Here is a 19,317-nt window from a genome sequence, read left to right on the forward strand (position 1 = left end):
AGAATTGAAGAATAATTTGTTGAAGATCACTTTACCACTCTAGGACACTCTCTCTCACTCTAAAAGTATCAGATTTTTCTCAAGAATGGTCCATTGCATCTATTTTAACGAGGTAGGGTCGGGTTATAAAACCAAAAAAATAAGGCTCCGGAACAGGATCTGCGGTTGCATATGCAACCGCATAATGCTTCTGCGGTCCGCATCATTGGCCCTCCAGAACTGGCATTTCCTGCTTCACTCTACGACCAGTCTGCGGTCCGCAGACCTATTCTGCGGTCGCATAATGCGCCACAGAACCTCCATTACTACAAAAAAGGTCTTTGGCGGTAATTATTTAGCTGTAATAAGGTAATTATCGCTAATGAATTATTTAAGCTGAAATATTAGCAGCTCATGATCAATAGCCAGTAAAAGATATTCTTTTACCGATAATAAAAAAATTACCGCTAAAAAGCACTAATTGAAATTAACTTTTTTATTATGTTAACTTTTCCTCATACAAAAAAATTCCTTCCAATTTTTTTGGACAAGAAATTACATTCCCTCCGATTAGAAAAAAACAGGAAAACATATTCTCTTCAAAATTAAAGACGTACGCCAGTCGCCAATTTAAAGGTGAGGCACGCCGTAGCAAAACCTACATGCTTAACAATAATGTTGCAACAATCTCTGCTAGTCCGCCCTGCCACGGTCTCCGACCATCCCCAAGTAACTTCTGTTCTTACCCAGCAGGTTTCTTGAAATCGATTTACAATTGATTTTGGGTTGATGTTGCTCGAATATGCTCAATCGTCGCTGTCAATCTTCTCTTTCTCATCCGTTTCCAACTTCTCTTTTCGTGTAGGTTTCAAGATTGTTGCAGAAATAATTCTTCTCCTTTAATTTCTTGTCTATCGGCAAAAATTTCTGCTTACCAGGTACCAATTTCTAATTTTGATATCAAACTATGGTGTTTTGGGATTTGTGAAAGTATAGCTTTTTTGTGTTTGCTAAGTTTTTTGTGATATCTGCCTTCTGTTAGATTGATAGTTGATTGATTGAATTGATTCTTCCTCTGTTACTCTATTGTTGTTTATTTGTCTGCTGCTTTTTTGTTGTTTACTCTGATTGATAGTTGGCTGTGATATTTGCTGCCTTTTTTGTGTTTACAATTTCTGTTTTCTTGTCTTTGAATTGGTTCCTCTGTATTTTTCTAAGGTACTACTAGGCGGAACTAAGCAAATAAGATTCTGGGTTGTGGCCTCTCTATTTTTTGCCTTTTTTTAATCTTTCTTGAACCCTGCCCTTCCTGCTCATCTGAATTATTTTGGTCAGCGGACATGATTCTTTGTAAGAATCTGTTTGTTCTTGTTTTTGGCTTGAAAGAGGAATATGCATGAATCCCCAAATTTAGGTGTAAATGAGTATAATTTGCAAGAATATGTTTAATCTAGTATTTCTTCTACAGATTGGAGGAGGATTAATTTTTTAATCCCTAAATTCAGGAAATCACAGGAAGAGTATTACAGATATTAGATATTAGATCAATTTTATATCTCCATGAAATGCTTGCCTTTCATTCTGTGGAGTCTCTAGTATAGACGCTTCATATATAGTGACCAAGTGCTAGCGATAAGTCTCAAGAACTGGTGTTATTTTAGCATTTTAGACAAATACACTACATTGCTAAGCTCTAAATTATAGGATACCAACAATGCATCCTAACAATACAAGTATGGCAGTCCACTGCCGAAATATCCTTTTAGGCGTTGGATATTCCGTTAAAAATTTTAAGTGTATACACTTTATTTCTTTCTTGTCATGTTTGGTTTAAGTAGTCTTTAACTGAAACTTTAGATGGATAATTTTTTTTAAAATAATACACTAGGCAAGTGCCTAGGGCTAGTTTTTATGAATATCTAAAGCAAAACAAGCAAAAGTAGTGTAGAGTCTTACAAGATGTAAAGACATATGCTAAGGTAATTACATAGCCCCTATTACCAGAACTGAGCAAGGAATACTCAATCCTAATAGTACATTCTGAACTAATTAACCAATGATAAAGAAATATAATAATGTAGTAAGGTTCTTGAATAAAAACTAGCACTAAGCATGCCATGATAGAATCTGTATAACTCATTGCCCAGTAACTCTGTCTTCCGTGCATAATGTAGATCATGATCTATCCCATAATGTGTCCACCCTGCTGCATATAGTGAAGGAAAAGGCATAGAAGCAGAGCAGGTATCATGTAGGCGCTCGCACAAGCAGTTATTAGCATAGCATTTGTTGTAGGTGTAGTACTTGGCCTCCAGTTTTTGTATACATTTTCTGCTTGTAATCTTGATGTCTCAGCAGATACATCATACATGAAGGTATGATGTCCCTAACTGTAGATGTAGCTCGAATTTCTCCCATGTTGTATCCAAAATGTCCGCAATCATTGTCGAATAGGTGATCACGTCCTGTTTGCCATGAAGATCGAGTGTTCCCCAGCAGTATCTTTATGTAAAATTTATGTGGCACCATTCTTGGGATGTAGTATGAACAAAGTGAACTGGGTAATGACTTCCCAATACCTTCATTGTTCCCATTTTTAGATGCCATAAATATGAACATGTCACGTACCAAAAACTAGGCAGCCATCGCGTGTATATCCAAGAATAATTATTCCTTATTTGTACCTTCACATTAGAGGAGCTCATGCTTAGTATAGGGACTGGTGTTTAGGTAGTACTTCTTGATGACAACCCTTCGAAATTTGAAGGTCTAGCAATCACTTTCATTCCCTTGAACACCGGTGCATCTCCATGTTATCATGCTTATGCTTACCAGTGACATCCCTTCATGGGAATGAGCACATAGTCCTGATACCACCCATAAAAGTTTAGTCACATGGTAAGGCATGTTTACAGTAGTTTTTCCTGCAAAAAAGAACACTATGTTAGTCAAAAAACAACATACTATGATCTCCTCCCTAAGGTTCGATCACAATATTCAATATGATCTCCTCTCCTCCTTCTATTTTCTATCTCCATTATCCCTAGTTCTTGGCAGCCCTCACCCTCAAATATGGCATTGCAACTTGTCATTGTTGACAATTTTTTTACCATGTGTGGGCAGTTGTGCAAATTCCTCTGCTTCAATATCCCCCAGTAAAGAGCATAGTTAGCAATATAGTCTGCCAAACTATTGCCCTCTCTCAATATATGCGATATATTAACAGTACACTTCTGCATTACTTTCTTGATCTCCTCCACATGATTAGCAATATTCCAAGGAGAAATCCATAGTCCTTCCAGTACATTCTTCAACAGTAACGAGTCAATTTATAGCATCACTTGGACATATTGGTGTTCAACACAGAATATCAAGGCTTCCAAGATAGCCAATGCCTCTGCCTCATTGTTTATTGTCTCATGTATTTCTTTCCCTCTTGTATAATGTGCATCTCCTTCTTCATCCCTCAACACAAAACCTATGGAACTTCTTCCTGGGTTCCTCGAGATGTTCCATCTATATTTACTTTGATCCACCCTGGGCTAGGAAACTCCCATGTCACCTTAGTCACCTTCAAAGCTGGAGTGTACATCTCCAATTTTTTACTTAAATCTGGCCATTTGTGGGGGATATTTTTCATGCTAGATTTCCTTAATTTAACAAGAGATTGTAAAGTAGTGGAAACTTGGTATATGACTCTACTGATAGTCACCACATCGCCATATTTATAGCTATTTCGTCTTTTCGACAGCTCCCAAATGATGATCGTTGGCAGTGCTTGCAAAATAGGTTGAAATCTTGTTATAGTGTCTTTTTTATAGTTATTCATCGCAGTTATAGCCATATTTATAGCTATTCATCGCAATCATAGTGTCTGTTAATTATTTATAATATAAACTAACTTATATTCCGTTTAGCTCTAGAACTAGATAAATTGATTCTTAATGAACAAAAGAGTTATAAAAAGGAATATTCAGACTAGAACTAGATAAATTAATTCTTAATGAACAAAAGAGTTATAAAAGGAATATTCACATAACTGATAAACGTGAAAAAAGATGCAGAAGACCACCAGGAAAATAAAATGACACTAACAAATTAAACTGATCAGTACTTGACAAACTACATACTCTACTTCTGCAATAACTATTTTCCCCTAGCACACGTCTTCGACCTCAATGCAACAGCACAGAACAAGTTAACAGAATACCGAATAATAGAGAGACTCACTCTTCAAGCATCCAATAACTTCGCCTCTGAAAGTTCTCGTTGTCCTCCCCATGGGTATAGTAACTTTGAAGAACATCATTGCTTCCTTCAATATTTCATGTAGTTCTTTCACAGCTTTACCATCCTCCTTTCTCCACTGGTGACCATCTTCACAGAAATATGGTAGTAATTTCCGATCAAATAGATACAAGGAGCCGCCTGGAGGTCTATGTGGATAACTTCACATATTGAAGTCATTGGAGGTTTACATCCCGGTAGGCTCCTTTTCCTTCCCCTAGTAAAAGAATAAGGGGATCTGGTTTTGGTTAAGCGAGCATAGTCTTTGATTTTGAGAGAGTTTCCTGCAAGGGATCATTACCATTTGTGGAATGTACATGGATAGATGTCCTTTTTACTCTTTTAAGTTCTATCGACACTACATATTGTGATGTTTCAATTAGTTAAGTGACCAGGTATAATCCACGTCACTGTCAGTATTTCGTTTCATTGTTGTATTTTTTTGCTTTAAGATCAATCTTGTTCGGCTTAGCTTGTGTGTACCTCTACTAATCCACCAGACAATCTATCCAGCCCACTAGTGCAGGTTGTCAAGATAGCCGTGGTCACCCCTGGTGGAGCAGATGTCTCACACCAAGTGTTGTAGCTGGAATTCGAACTTGTGATCTCCAAGTTGTTACTCCCATGCCTGAACCACTATATTGTCACCTTGTGGATGCTCTATTTGTCTAGAGCATTCAAGTGATTTTCCTCTGGCTTTCCTAGGTTGGACCGTTGGAGCGTAAGTACCTCCAAAATAAAACCATTTATGGTTGTCTCTGTGCCATTGAAGAAAAAAAGATCTTATCTCTTGCTGTAAATACACCAAACACAGTTCCAAAAGTAACTCCAAGACTCCTACTTCTTGTGTTGCACATTCGACAGTATGAGGTGCTACTGTATATTTAGTAATTTCCTCACTCTTCAAGATCTCTTTTGGGGTTGATTATGCCTTGGAAGTTTTGGCTCTAGCAAAGAGAGAAATGTTCTGTAGGGGCTTACCAAAACAAATAAATAAATAAAATTCCTCTAGGTAAATACTCCATGACCAAGTTGTGGTACTATTGGCTTATTAGAAGGCTAGAGTTTTCCTCAGATAATTACATCCTCCTTCATTTGTGGGGCTTAGTACTCATCCATTCCGTTTTACTTGTCCCGTTTACTAAAAATGCTTGTTTCAAAATATTTGTTGTTTCAGGAAAACGGGAGAGAATTGATTCTTTTTTTTAAAAACTTTATCCTTACTCTAATAAATTAGGAGAGAGATTAATGTGCTGAAAGGAATAGTAACAAATTGATATCGAAGAATACAAAGGAGGAAGTTAATGTTTTTCTTTAGGGCTGTGCAAAAGGCAAAAAGCAAGTAAAAGAGAATGGAGGGAGTATATTCTCTAGCTCATATTTTAGTGCAAGGGCTTTTGAAAACAATTCTTGTACTTCATAGATATAGACAATGGTCATTCTTATGGTTGAAATCCTATACTTTCTAGAGAAAAAGATTGAAGGTGGAGATATTAAAAAGATATCCAGTGTTCTTAGTATTGATTTGCTCCTTTGTAGAATTTAACATAGCTACTGCTCTTGATTTGCTTTTACAGACCGATGGAGCACATCGTCCTTGTGCATTATAGAGAAGTAAAAGAGGTATTTCCTCTTTTACTCATTAGTTTAATCATTTGGTGCTTTCTGTATGTTGTTCTGGGTTTAGTTGTTTGTTAATTCTCTGATTATGCACTTAATATCTATCTTCTGTTTTACATAGTCCCGCATAATATATCTCTACATGCATCTATCGGTGTTCTCTACATTATAACTTTTAGAAGGGGTTTCTATGTGTTTTCTGGCAAACGTGATGGATTCATTGTATTCTTGTTCCTAGACCCTGATTTGAGAAGCAAATTATTAGGGTAGAGGAAAGGGAAATATGAGTTAAATGTCGTCAATAACTCTCATGAATATTAGTAGTACTCCTCAATTTCATATTATATGACTGTGTTTGACTAGAATGGGAGTTTCATATAATAATTGACATGTGTATGATGCTAGGGGTAGAGGAAGAAATTATTAAGTATGGTTGAAAAGTAAGTTTGATAGAGAAAATATCACATCAAAGTTCAAAATTTTGAGTATTTAAACAAATTGAATTTTTTGAAGTTGTGAAAATTGTGTAGAATAATATTATTAATGGATCGTCTAACATTTTGAGACTTCCTGGATAGAAAAAAATGTCATATAACTAGAAACAAGATTTGTATGATCAGGAAAGGAGGATTTCATTCTCAGTAGACATCGTATTACTATTTTAAGGCGTGCACCCAATTTACTTGTATTATTCTGTATAGTTATTAGTCAGTCAATCTTAAAAACAACACAACATGCTATTGAAGATCAGGAGCAGTGGTCAATAACAGGAAATTGTTACAGATCTCTTCCTTCGTTTCTTTTCTAATTTTATTGTCTCTTCTGTTGAGTCTACGGTCTCCCGAAAACCGCCTCTCTACCCTTTCAGGGTAGGGGTAAGGTGTGCATACATTCTACCGTCCCCAGACCCCACTAATAGGATTTTACTAGGTATGTTGTTGTTGTTGTAAAAATAGAGTATATATCTTGAGAGTCAACAAATAGGAGTAGTAAGTTTTGAAAGTTTTAAAATATATGATATATGGTTCTTCTATAAATTATAAGTTTAATAATTCTATTCTAAAAAAGTTTTATGAACCAATATGTGAAAACTATAGAAGAGTGTGATAAGATATGTCAAGACTAGCATTTTCTTTGTCACCACATTCTGCTGCTGATGTTGATGTTAATGATGCTCTCAATAACTGATAAATCTTTTTTAAATAACTACAGTAGTTTAGTTAAGACATCATGGATAGTAACGTAAATTCAACTACTGCAATAAATGATAGACTGAAGTGACTCTTGACCTCACAATATAACCCTTTTTCATGCACAAAATCCTTTTCCCTTAGAAATTCCTTATGAAACAGACAAGAGTTGAGGCTTTTCTTGTTTTGTTTTGCTGCATTATGAGATCTCTTTACTCTAAACTCTTCTGAAATATCAAATAAACATGTTCTAGGAAAACTTTTAGCTTGGGCAGTGTTTTGACAGCACAAAAATTGAGGTTCGCAGAAGATCTACAGCTTCTTCATAAGTGAAATCCATTGCTTACCCTGCCATTAAAGCATTCAACTCCATACCAACCCTTGCATGCTTGAGAACTTTGTGTCCATGAAACTAATAAGGAACTGCTTTGGTTTTGGAGAGTTGCTTTCCATTTTAGGAGGGCAGTTGCTTCCTTAGTAGAAGCAAAAGTAACTGTGAAGAGGTAGGAAAGAGCGAAAAAATGAAGTAAAGAAAATAATTTGGAGCCTATTTTTCCTTGTGATTGAGGTGTTGACCACCCTAAACCATTCAGCAACTTCTTAGCTGGAGTGCATTCAGAAGTTACGCTCTCACCAAGAGATAATTTTCTAGCATATGTTCCTGGACCGCTTCGTGAGGATTCCCCTAAGGATTCCCACTGAATCATGAAATTTCAGGAATGAACACAAAAAGGAAATGGGTATACAAGGAATAAAATGTAGTTCTTCCTTTTCATAAGTAATATTTTATTGATGCCAAAACAATACTAAGGTGGTTCTGGGAAGAAAAATACATAGTTCTATACTACTATCATTAAAAGCTATTGAGTCTTGTTCAGAATCAAGTCCCTTCTAATGCAGCTTTAAGTTGAAGTAATAGATCCCTTTTCAATACTCAATTTATCTAGGAGCTACGCTAGCTTTGTATATCTTATATTTGTTAGATTGATTGCCAAGTCTTGCATAAATTTCATATGTTTTTGCTTTCTACATTGGTCTGATAATCTCTGTTTTGCATTCTTCTTTTATTTAGTGATTTCTAGTAGAAGAAGATTTGCTTGCTTATGCGTATATCTACAGTGCTCACATATTTCATCTATTGACATAGTTATTTTATAATTTCAGGTTATACAGTCTTATGATTGAAAATTTAGCGGCTCAAAGATTTCAATATGATGAAGAGTTGCAAATATTACTTGAAGATTATTATTCGTTGCAATTAGTCATATAATGACATTAGTTATTTACTTCAAACAATATATGTTTTTTTTAAGTTATTGTGATATTAATATTTTGGATTAGTACTTTCTTTTGTTTGTTAAAATTTTATGAGATACATTATGTTTTTATGAATTAATATTAGTATGTTTTGTTATTTGGAACCGTGTTTGAATCAATATATTAGCTATTATTAATGGTGGCTAAACTATTGCTATTATAGCTTGTGACATTTAGCGCAAATTTAACAGGACATATCGATTATAAAAATGGACGATAAAAGGATAAATTGTGATGTCTCTACTAAGGATATTGTAGCCGTTATAATTGCTGCTAAAGATGACTTTTAGTGGCAATTTAATTGAATTTGCTAGCCATTAAAATGGATGCTAAAGGGCATATTAATACATTTTTAGAAGGGATATTATAGCCATTCTAATTGTCACAAACATTTACCACTAAAGGTATGAACTTTTAGCGACAACTTTTTTTGAATTTAGTGCCTATAAAAATGGACACTAAAAAAGAGTTAGTAGCCGTTTTAGTTTGGATTTAGCAGCCATCATAATTGTCGCAAACAATTGTCGTTAAAGCAAATTATAATTAGTGGCAATAAGTCATACCTTTACTAACTTTTGTGATAAATGCCACTAAAGGCTTTAGCGACCCTGGCTTCAACGGCTAAAGATCAATGGACGGTAAATGATATAGCGGCTATTGTTATTGCCGCTAATTTTCTTTTTTATTGCCGCTACATCCACTTTTTGTTGTAGTGCTCCCTCCAAAAATATTTCCAAGATGAATCTGCGATCGGTATGCAGCCCGCGAAATCGTTGTGCGGCCGCATAATGGACCGCGAATAAAATTTTCTCAAGTTTCTGCTTCACTCTGTGGCCATTCTACGGCCCGCAGAGTGATTATACGGCTGCATAATGGGCCGCAGAGATGCCTTCTTCTGCCAACATTTTCCTTTAACACATAAGTCCATCTCGGCACCACGAAATTTCGTATTTTATGTAAAATTTTATGGGGCCTTACAAGTATATTTTGATTGATTTACACGTTGTTTGACTAGTTTCGAAATATTTGGCTATGAGTTGAGGTGTTAAAGCGGTGTTGGAGTCAGTTATGGAACTTCGGAGTGGGCTAAGTCTCCTGTCTAACCTTGTCAGGGAGAAACTACTCCTAAGTGATGTAATTATTATGTGCTACTAGTTGTGGGTGCTATGTACGCACAGGGTGACGAGAGTCCGTATGTAGCTAATGCATGTTTATGTCCAGGTAGACTTAGGACTTTATCATGTAATATTTGAATTATTTGAACTCATTCTGGTGGCTTAATTAATTTAATTTATAATTAAAATTGATTTAGAATTATATGTATATATTAGGCCGAGCCTTATCACCTTGAGTTGTTGGCAAGTTATTTGAGAAATGGTAAAGGTTATATTCACTTTGTATTCATATACAGTATTGTAAGCACGTATCTCGTAATTCGTTAATTTTCTTCCTTTCTTATGGAGCAGGCTGAATGTCTCGGCACTATAATAGATGCATCTATGGTTCGTGCCGCTCGACCCTTAACAGTGTACACATTATTCTGGATCGGGTCGAACGACCTCGGTATAATCGTGCGTTATTTCGCTGACAGTTCGAATATTCATGAGGTTATCCTTCCTCGGATGCCTGGCATTTTATATGGTATTTTGTTATCCGTTTGATACTGCCACTTGATATATCTGAGCTTTTGAGGTAGAATACAAAACTGGAAAATTCATACCTTTAAAAGAAATTTATGAAAGATTATGTAACTTACAGATTTACCCCATTATTGTTGTATGCTTCATATGTGTTTATGATTTATTCTATTGCTTTATTGGATCTCTAGTAAGTGTCGATGTCGATCCCTCGTTACTATTTCTCCAGGGTTAGGTTAGATACTTACTGGGTACGCGTTGATTTACATACTCATGCTACACTTCTGCACTAAATGTGTAGGATCTGACAGGTTCAATTTGTGGTTATCTTGGCCCGTAGGCATAACTGCTGAGGAGACTTTATGGTGAGCTGCATTTCAGGCTACGCATCGTAGCCCACAGAGTCTCCATCGTACTATTAAATCTATCCTGTCTTAGTTACATTCTGGACAGATGTTGTATTATTATCGTACTCCTTAGCTAATGCTCATAGACTTGTGACACCGGGTTTTGGGATATTCTAGATGTTGAGGTAAGTTTACTTAGCATTTACACACTTTTATTATCTATTCTATTTAAAGTGTAAGTTTCCATGATTTTAATGCGTTGATTTCTTTATCTAATAAAATGCACAATTTTGAAAATAATAAAATGTGTAATCAAGTAGGTAGTTCACTGTTGGCTTGCCTAACGATGACGTTGAGCACCATCACGGCCTATAGTGAGTTTTGGGTCGTGAAAACGCAGACCTTACCCCTATCCCGATGGAGTAGAGAGGCAATTTCTGAAAGACTCTCGGCTCAAGAAGACCAAACTTTGGAAAGTTACAAGGAAAGCCAAAGATGGGAGGTGAAATGCAATATCTCTAACTACTGGGTAAATTACTGTTATAAAGACAAACATGAAGGGAGGTGTTTGAAACTATTATTTCCTACTAGAGTAGTTCAAAAGCTTAGCAAATTAGGGGTGTGACCAAAAGAAAAAGAGAGAAAAACTAATTGCGAGAGTATTACTTGGTAGAGCATTTTTTAAGTTTATAGTGTATTTGTCGGAGACGAAAAGAAATTTTAAAGAATTAAGATATTACTTTCTTTTTATCGAATTATTTCTTTGAGTTATAACTCAAAAAAAATCAAATGACAAGATTTTAAAAGGTACATTGTATGTCGAAGCTTATTTCCTTCAAATAAACTTCTTGTCAGATTTAAATTAATATCAAAATTATTAGTAAATATCATTCTTCACATCACTCTAAACATTTGTCTTTGAATATATTTTCTACTCCTCTGATATATTTATATATTAGAGTCATCATTATTTTAAAAAAAAATCTGCAGAAAAAAAAAATTAACACAATTTTTTTTTAAAAAATGTGCAGAAAAAAGGAGCGGAATTCTTCTTTTTTTTTTTTTAAGTTTAGGTTAAAGTTGCAATTATCACAATTTTAACTAATATTTCACATATTTGATTCAATGTTACTTGAATAATGTGGATGCACTTCAAAACTAAAATGATAAAAATAGTAGGCCAAGAAAGTACTCAAGTAATAGCGTTGAGGAATAATTAAAGTACAATTTGGGAATGGCGACATTGCCTTTCATATAAAAAGTGGGTTTTATTAGGGTGTATGACTTTTGGAGAAAGAGATGAATTGTTTAGTAACGTTTTTATCCTAAAATAAAGAAAACTCATTTTACTAGGTAAATTTATCAAGTTAAATGACCATGGAGGAATTAACTCTAGATAGTTGAATAATGAAGAGTTGACAAGTCACTTCGTAAACGAAAGGTTTAATAATTCTGTCAGGGGTAGTTTGGTTTGAATACGGCTTATGCCGGGATAAGTTATATTGGTATAAGTTATGCTTGAATTAATTATGCTGAGATTGTTTTTTATTCTTGTTTGGTATGTTGTATTAAATATGACAATTGCATAATTTGTAAGAAGAATATATAAGTTATACCGGTACTAATTACCACCCTCTATAAAGTATAAGTTATCCCGATGTTAATTTTATTTCTGAAATAACTTATACCTGATTTGTTAACCAAACAAAGTATTAAGATAATATTAAATTTTTATAACAGCATTATATCTTCTTATGTCTCATACCAAACAGACTCCTTAGATCACTTTGATTACCGATATAAAAGTAACTTTAGGATCAAAGGAGGGAAAAAAGGAATAGAACCAAAAAAAAAAAAAAAAAAAAAGTGATGAAGGGACGTTTAGGGCTTAGGCTATAGATGCCGGAAGCTGTGGAGCAAGGCCAGCGGAATGTTGAATGTGTTATTTCATTTTTCCTTTTTTATCTCCACATTAATTGAAAACCCACTAAAAGACAAGTATAATTCCAACAAAAAGCTACTTAGTCTCTTGAATAAAAAGTATTTTTCTCACATTATTGGAAATTAAGTTCAAATACTATTACTCCTTTGGATCCATTTTATTTGTCGTAGTTATTAAAAATAATTGGTCCAAAATACTTGTCTTGTTAAAAAATTAAGATATGTGTAATATTCTTTTCCAACTTTTGTATGGGGTAAAACTTATTTATGATAGCTGGACGAATGACGGTGTGACACGTGGCATTGAAGACAGGTGGGATATGAGCCAGCAAACAGTTGTCACCGGTTGCAAGCATCGATCGATCAGCGCCTAACAAGCCCAGTAGATAGAACAATCGATGGCAAAGATTTGCCGCATTGTCATCAAGTAACATTCATTGGGCAGCCGTTACAAAGAATATTTGCATTTAAAGCCAACCGTTATGCACCCATCAATGACGATTTTATTCTCTGCACACAAAAGCTGTAATTTTGTTATCTTGCTACGCTCAAATTGAACACCTGAACAACCTCTTTTACTTTTGTCCTCGAAAAGGTTAAGTTCTGAGTCGGGCTTATTATCTCCTTTAATTTCAATCGTTAACCTTATTTTTCTTCTTATTTATTTATCGTTTTTAGATCAAATCGATTCGCTTGTCTATAAACCACGCTATCAATTGTATCGTTTTATGGGTCAACAGTTTGGCACCCACCGTGGGGCATACACAGATGCATAATTTCTTTGATACATTATTTTGTTACTAACAAAGTTTTGACTCTTTCCTTAGTAAGAATCAGAAATGGCAGCTAATGATGCCAATAACGCTTACAACATTGGAGTACATAATGAATGGAAAGAATTGTCCCAGCGTGATCACTCAATCAGAGTGAGCCGCAAAGAAGGGGATGAAACAACCCCGGTTCATGAAGGTCAATACCCTCAGTATGTGAGGGCCCCAACTCCTGATGATACATATGATGAACATGTTGTTGAAACGGTCAATCTATTAAGAGAACAACAACGAGCAATCATGGATCATCTCTCATGGAAAGATCGGGAGATGACGGAATTAAAACAAGCATTGTCAGGTGCTTTCAATAATGCGAATGGAAGGGCCCTGATTCCTCCTAGTGTTCCCTCAAATCAAACGGCTCAGAGAACCGATAGCAACACCCCAATGGATGAAGTCGGTTATGACAAAGCTTGAGGGACCGGTAGTGGATCTGGGAATAATAACATGAATGATCCTTTCAAAATCGAGCTCATAAGGTTCATGAAAGAGATGAATGAACGAATGGATCATAGTGCGAAGGAGTGTCATGCTCGGATGGATCAGATTTCGGGCGTGCCGCCAGAGTTAAAGGGTCCAGATTAAAAAAAAGTACACGCGGTTGCTGTTTAAACCAAGTGCGGAACTAGAGTTGATCATGAAGAGGTTCGAAATGCTAGATATACCAAAGTATAATGGAACTTTAGATCCGCAGAAGCACATCATGGCCTATACCATAACAGTGAAAGGAAATGACTTGGCTCAGTATGAGATAGAGTCGGTTTTGTTTAAAAAATTCGGCAAAACCCTCATGAAGGGTGCCTTGACATGGTATTCTCTCTTAACTGAGCATTCGATCGATTCTTTTGAAATGCTTGCAGATTCGTTCATCAAAGCTCATGCTGGAGCAACAAAAGGTCCATGCCAAAAAGGCAGATACATTCAGAATTTTGCAAGGAGAATTCGATTTGTTGCAAGAATTCGTGATCTATTTCCAAAAGAAGAGTATGTTGTTACCAGCGGTTCCAGATGAATGGGCAGCGGAGGAATTAACGAAGAGTCTAAATACATTGAGTTCTGATGCCTCCCAAAAATTGGAGGAGAGCTTGCTCGTGTTTCGGGAAACCACATGGGCAGATGTCCATAATCGCTACGAGTCGAAGATAAGGATAGAAGATGATCAACTTGGCTCTTCGGTGTCATCCAAGGGACGGTCGCGATAAAAATCATTATAAGTTTAAAAATGACTTTGATCCAGATCGGAGGTCTTCTAGGGTTCGTTTTCTAACGAGCCCAAGACCGGTGTATAAAACTTAGGCTTGCTAGTCAAATATAGTAGTATAGTTTTAAATCGTCTCCACATGGATTGGTTTAAATAATGTTCAATAAATCTTCAGGTTAACACTATTCATAAAAATAAAGCTTTGATTTTGAGTTATCAACGAACTAAGAATAAGACTAAAATTATCAATTTACGAATGAATAATGGAAATTGGGTAGCTAAGTAGAAACATTTGAATATCAATGAAAGAAATAAGGGCTTTGACAAGATATGTAATCAACTATTATTCGGGATAACTTTGTGCTAAGTTCACTCTTAAGTTCTATTGACTCTTTCGATTTTAGTAGATGATTAGGCATCGATTATAATTGAAAAGAAGACTCACAAGAGGCTGTTGAAACCAGAAGAGGTCTTTATTTTCATTTTTTTATCAATCAGTTGCAATTTAAAAATTTCTGTATTCCCCGTGTTATTATTATTCAGATAAGAATCCTCATAATCATAAATTGGACTATTACTAGTATTAATATTATTATAGCCTGTCTCTGTAAGGTGAGAGTGGAATTTATCCTTTATTTTGTCCTTTCCATTCACTCGGATTTCTTCCGTTTCATCGATTTTGTCCGGATCCCACCTTTCTTCCGAAAAAAGGGAAGGAGAAGGATAAGGATCTTCTTCAGTGGATCCCTCTTGTTCCTGTTTAGTCCCCTTTATTTCGGAAGCTGTTTCTATTTCTACATCTCTTTCTTCCTCACTTTCCACCCTTTCTTCTGTTTTTGAGGCTTCTTTTAGTTTCTTAGTAAGAATGGGTGAGGGTATTCATCTTAAGGATTCAAATTCGTCTTCCGAATGAATGAGAATTCTGTTAAAAAACCTAATGACAACTGCTATGAACATATGCAAGAATACGTTGAATGAATGATCTTACGAAGAACGTCTCTCGTCTATCCCTCTAAATTGGGTCAATTGATAACTCTACAAGCTCTTTCGATTACCTATGAGAGTCGTGAAATTAATCCAAACAAGATAACACAATTATAATTGCAACAACACTTTTCTTCTGATTAAATTACAACCACAAATAACCTTGCAATTCAATTAGAAACTCGTTCAACAAATTCAAGCAACTAACATAAATCAAACCCTCGAATAATAATCAATTCACAGCATCTGTCAATAACCCTAAGAAAGACTACTCTATAGTGAAGAAATTATTCATCACAAGAGTAATAAGAGGACAAAGAAAACATTACAACCCATGAATTCAAACAAACTTTTGTATTGAATAATTTGGATGAAGTATTCAATGTCTCCGTTGTTTCCTTGCCTTCTTCTCTCCAAAGGTTGCTCCAAAATCGAAGATCCCTAGTTTGGGACTGTCACGACCCGAATTTCCCACCCTCGGGAGTCGTGATGGTGCCTACTAGTGAAAGCTAGGCAATCCAACCAATTGAACTATCTACCTTATTTCTATTTTTAATCCTATAACGGTTAAGAGCCAACAATTAGATAACAACAAAATTGAATAAGCGGAAGACTGCATTGTAAAGATTTAATAATACTGTTATACCAATCCATAACAAATCTACCCAAGACTAGTGTCACAACTTCACAGACTGTCTAGGAGTACTACAAATAAAGGTCTGAAAGAAATAAATACAACACTGACTCTGAAAATACATGAAAGAAATAGGAATAGTAGATAGAAGGAGACGCTAAGGCCTGCGGACGCCTGCAGGACTACCTCGGATCGCCTGATGAATAAGAAACAACAATCTCACTGCGGTCTGAAGTCTACCGCACTGGGATCTGTACAAAAAATGTACAGAAGTGTAGTATCAGCACAACCGACCTCATGTGCTGGTAAGTGCCTAGCCTAACCTCGGTGAAGTAGTGACAAGGCTAGGACAAGACTACCAAATAAACCTGTGCAAGATAGCGTACAAAAATAATAGGAAGCAGATAACAATGATGGCAACAATGATCAACCAGGTATATAAATAGCAGGCGACAAAAACACCATAAATGCTTCTCAACAAATAATAAATACAAGTGCAATCAATTAATCAAATCCTTCAAATATAAATCTTTCGCCTATAAATCCTTCAAGTAATAATCTCTAAGATAATGTGTTTTTCAATAAATATATTTCGAATATATTTCCTTCAAATAAATATCTTTCAGATAAGCATCTTTCGAATATAATTCTTTCGAGTAAAGGTCACCTTGTGACACCTCATTTCATAATCATAAATAATATAGGTCTCAGCCCATTTTCATATTTTTACGGCACCTCGTGCCCATATTTATGTCACAACCGCACGGACAACTCACGTGCTATTAAATAAAACCATAATATTTTTCCCGGCACCTTGTGCCAACATATTTCTGTCTCACATTGCACAACAATATTTTCATGTTACTCAGCTCATAGGTTCCATAACCCAATACAATTAAGAATGTTCAAGGAGCTTCCTTCACTTAATATAAAGTAGAGTACAACTTCCAACCCAATTAGAAAATCAACAAGAAAAGATGAAGTAATTTTTAAAAATCATTTGATAAAGAAAATACCATTTTCAATTAAAGTACAATATCGAAGGAATCATTACCTTTAATACGAGAAATTAATAAATCAAAACATAGTAGAAATTCCTTTTAAGTAAAGTACAACCTCAAACGGTTTAAGGAAACTTTAGTTGAGAAATTAATTGAGTTAAAAATGTAAAGACTCTTGAAATTTGAAGTATTGGACATATTAAAAAAAATAAGGCGAGGTATTGTAAACACTATGGATTCCAACACAAAGGATCACAACAGTAAAGGGATCTAAACAGTTAATACACTTGAATTGTTAATAACAAGTAAACACAGCAAACAGAAAGTGCACGGCATCACCCTTCGTGCTTTAACACTCTCTCACCAAAACAATACACGGCATCACCCTTCGTGCTTTAACACTCTCTCACCAAAACAATACACGGCATCACTCTTTGTGCTTTACACTCTTCCTCACCCAAGCAACAAACACAAGGCAAATAGGGTAAGGGAATCTATAACATCGAAATAAAATCAAGTAATAACGGAAAATCAGTAAATAAATGTACAGGACAACATAACTCAGTTAGAATCAGGAAAAATCAAGGACAAGTGAACGGCATCACCCTTCGTGCTTTTACTCTCGTCCTCACCATAAGAATCAATATAAACTGCAAGGCATCACCCTTCGTGCTTTACACTCTTCCTCACCATAAAATCAATATAATCGGCACGGAATTGTACATCGTGCGGCACGGCATCACCCTTCGTGCTTTACACTCTTCCTCACAAAATCATACACGGCATCACCCTTCCTGCTTTAACACTCTTCCTCACCCAAACAACAATCACAAGAAATAAGGGCAAGAAAATAAATGAAATCACAATAAAATCCCGGTAAGGGAACAATAGTACAAAAATCAAATCCCGGCAAGGGAAACAACATCAAAACAATAATACTTCCGCAAGTCATATTCCTCAATAGAAATTATCATATAGAGCATATACACTACGAAACAGAGTCAGATTAATCAAAGTAGAAGACACACTGGCATGCTTGACACCAACGTATAGATATTCGTCACCATGCCTATACGTCGAACTCAACAAATAACACATAACAGATAGGACACAGCTCATAATCCCTCAAGCTAAGGTTAGACCAAACACTTACCTCGCTTTGCAACCAATTCAAAATTCCAACAAGCCTTTGCCTCGCGAATTCGTGCCCGAAATTCTCATATCTAGTCATAAACAATTCGATTCAGTCAATAAAAATTATAGGAATTAATTCCATATGAAATTTTACATTTTCCATTAAAAATTCGAAATTGCACTAAAATTTCGTCCGTGGGGCCCAAGTCTCGGAACCCAACAAAAATTACGGAATATGAAACCTCATCCAACCACGAGTCTAACCATACCAAAATTACTAAATTTTGATAACATTTCGACCCTCAAATCCTCAAATCTATCCGAGAGAGTTTTCAAACTCTTCCAACTAAATTCATAGATTTAATACCAAAACTAGTAATAGATTCGGGTAATCTAACCAAAATTAAGTTAAGAACACTTACCTCGTTGTTTTCTCTGAAAATCTCCCGAAAATCGCCTCTTCCCGAGCTCCAACTTGACAAAAATGAAAAATGGGACAAAGTCCCATTTTCAGAAATAAACATTCTATCCAGAATTTGGGGTTACTGTTCACGGGGTACTGTTCACGGGGTACTTTACACCGTACTGTTCATGGGGGTACTGTACATAGTACTGTTCATATGCTGTAAAAGAAAATTCAGCAGCCTTTTTATATCCGTTAACCTTCCGAAATCCACCCGAGGCCCTCGGGACCTCAACAAAATACACCAACAAGTCCTAAAACATAATATAGACTTAGTCGAAATCTCAAATCGCATCAAATAATGCTAAAATCGTGAATCACACCCCCATTCAAGCCTAATGAAACTAAGAACATCCAACTTCTATATTCTATGCAAAAACCTATCAAATCAAGTCCGATTGACTTCAAATTTTGCACACAAGTCATAAATGACATAACAAAGCTATGAAAATTTTTAGAACTAGATTCCGACCCCGATATCAAAAAGTCAACTCTCCGGTCAAACCTAAGAAATCTTTAACCTTAGATTTCTAGATTCTGTTAAATGGCGATAATTTAATCTAGGGACCTCCAAATTCGATTTCGGGCATATGACCAAGTCCCGAATCACGATACGGAACTACCGGAATGGTCAAAACTTTTATCCGGGTTCGTTTGCTCAAAATGTTGACCGAAGTAAACTCAGTTGAGTTTTAAAGCTCTAGTTCACAATTTAATTCATTTTTCACATAAAAACCTTCCGAAAAATTATA

General features: G+C 35.6%; 1 long non-coding RNA gene across 1 annotated transcript; it reads left to right on the forward strand.

The window, feature by feature from the left end:
• The first annotated feature begins 594 nt into the window (after window positions 1-594).
• On the forward strand, window positions 595-8,490 carry LOC107802996 (uncharacterized). The gene is made up of 4 exons (XR_012696644.1): window positions 595-732; window positions 845-917; window positions 5,844-5,889; window positions 8,241-8,490. It is a non-coding gene; the product is annotated as an uncharacterized LOC107802996 (long non-coding RNA).
• The last annotated feature ends 10,827 nt before the right edge of the window (window positions 8,491-19,317 follow it).

The sequence above is a fragment of the Nicotiana tabacum genome, chromosome 11 (assembly GCF_000715075.1).
Source record: "Nicotiana tabacum cultivar K326 chromosome 11, ASM71507v2, whole genome shotgun sequence".
NCBI classification, from domain to species: domain Eukaryota; kingdom Viridiplantae; phylum Streptophyta; class Magnoliopsida; order Solanales; family Solanaceae; genus Nicotiana; species Nicotiana tabacum.